The sequence below is a fragment of the Morone saxatilis genome, unplaced genomic scaffold, assembly GCF_004916995.1.
Source record: "Morone saxatilis isolate NCDOM2014 unplaced genomic scaffold, NCSU_SB_2.0 Contig15, whole genome shotgun sequence".
NCBI classification, from domain to species: domain Eukaryota; kingdom Metazoa; phylum Chordata; class Actinopteri; family Moronidae; genus Morone; species Morone saxatilis.
The window spans coordinates 6,908,433-6,910,562 of NW_023339707.1; positions in this window are offsets into that span (position 1 = coordinate 6,908,433).

Genomic DNA, 2,130 nt, shown 5'->3' on the forward strand with positions numbered 1-2,130 from the left:
TTCAATGACAAGTGATGTTCTGTGCTGATGGACACATATAAAGTATATACCACATCCAAAGATAAATGCTAGAAAGCTGAGAAAAGACCCTATTGCAGTATTATCTGCACTGACAGTGCCAGTCTTTTACATCCTCTTTACTGTGAACAGCACAATTGGCAACTACAGTTTAATTTTCATTGTTAAAGTTTCCCTTAATTTCTCAACCTTCTCCTGACTCAGCAGCCAGCTAAGGTTCAATCGGGGAGCTAATCAGCAGCCAAACAGAACAGGTGAGATGAGCGTAATGTGCAGTTACCTAATGATCAATCACTATTGTGAACCATTGCGGGATCCTTTTTCCTTTTTTTTGGTAAATTATTTCAATCAGACACTTGTTTAAAGACATACATTACAATTAGGCTGTGGGAACAAAATGTTGTCGTGATATGTTTGTTCCTGCAAAAAAGGAGAATGATTTACTGTTCTAGCCTTATTAAAATTCCAGTATCTATGAATATGCAAATTCTGTTCATTTCTAAAGTTTTACTGAACACAAGTTGTCTCCTATGTCACTGTTCAATCCATTCCTAGTGTATGTGTGCTGGCTACGGTCACACTGCAGGTCTTAATGCTCAATCCTGATTTTTTGCTGAGATACAGTTTTTTTGCGTTGTTGTTTACATTATAATTTAAATGTGACCACCGTCAGACTCCAGTGTGAACAGTCTATGGCCCCGAAGTGACCCGCATGCGCAAAAGAAGACGTGACATCACACGCAGCACGCTGTGTAAATATGGATGCTACACATGTCAGCCTGTGTGTGTCAATTTTAAAGTTGTTGTGCAATTGGAGCCGACAAAATTATGATGATATTTATGATATTGCTGCGTCCCACCTCCTCCAGCGCAGAATTGTGACATCTGTCTTACTTCAATGATGTTAAAGTCAGATACAATGCGACATGACCGTTCAGACTGAGGTTGCTTTGAAAAACATCAGATATAGCCTACATCACCCTAGGTGATTGACTTCCAGACAACTTGTGATATCACAAATCATGCTCATAGTCTTCACCCCTTAGAATCCGATTTTCAGTGAGCACAGAGAAACCTCCCACTTGCAGCAGATAAATGTGAAAATGTCCTTCTAGTGTCAAACTCTGCACATATATCATTCTGCACAGTGAAGCTCAAACTTCCAACTGTAGGAACAAGAAGAAACACATATTTTTGAGTGGAGGGGGACTAAAAGCTCTATTTTTTCTCAAAAGACAGAGTGCAGTTTGCAAGAGTGAGATTATTTTCTGGATCCTCTCTGTTCATAACACTTCAGTTCCACAGTATATGCAGCCTTCATAAAAAGATTTTGAAATTAAAAATTGATTTATTGATGAGATGATATGATATAACAACATTTGCTAGTTAGAGTACGGTTAAGTTTAACTTAAACAAATATAATCTGCTGGCAGCTGTGTGTGACCAACAATTTTTTTGAAGTTTAGGTGACCAGAGGCGCAACCAAAATCCTGGGCCCTTATTTATCAAACATTTCAGAAAAGGAAATCTGTCGTAACTGGCCAAAAGTTGTCAGTGTGATGCATTTCTGTTTTTTTAGACCTATGAGTCAAGGTTTATCAACATCCTGAATTAAATAAAATAGAATAAAGCATTTAGTGGCTGATTGCAATGTCCTTCCCTCCAAACATGAAGCACAAACTAGGGTGGCCATGCAATGGTCGAAAAATATAAAAGGCCCTATCTAGAGCCAGTGTTTGGTTTGTCCACTCTGGGCAACCATAGAAACATGGCGGTTCAACATGGTGGTTGGTGATTTCATTTATAAGTTAAGGTTCATCCAATCCATTCATCCATGGGGCTACTTTATTTAAGATATGCATGTTCCTGCTGTTACAGCGTATTTCTCAACATTGGGTTACATTACAGACAATGTAATATTACAAGGATCTTGAACCTTCCAAGATTAGTGACAAATTCTAACACAGCAGAACAAACAGGAGACAAATCCTCAAATTGATAGCCAGAAACTACATTTTCAAACCTAAATAATCTGGTTATTATCCACACATTATTATCCACATCCAAGATATTTCAGGTAAAGCTTTAACCTAATGTGATGTCTTTATTTTA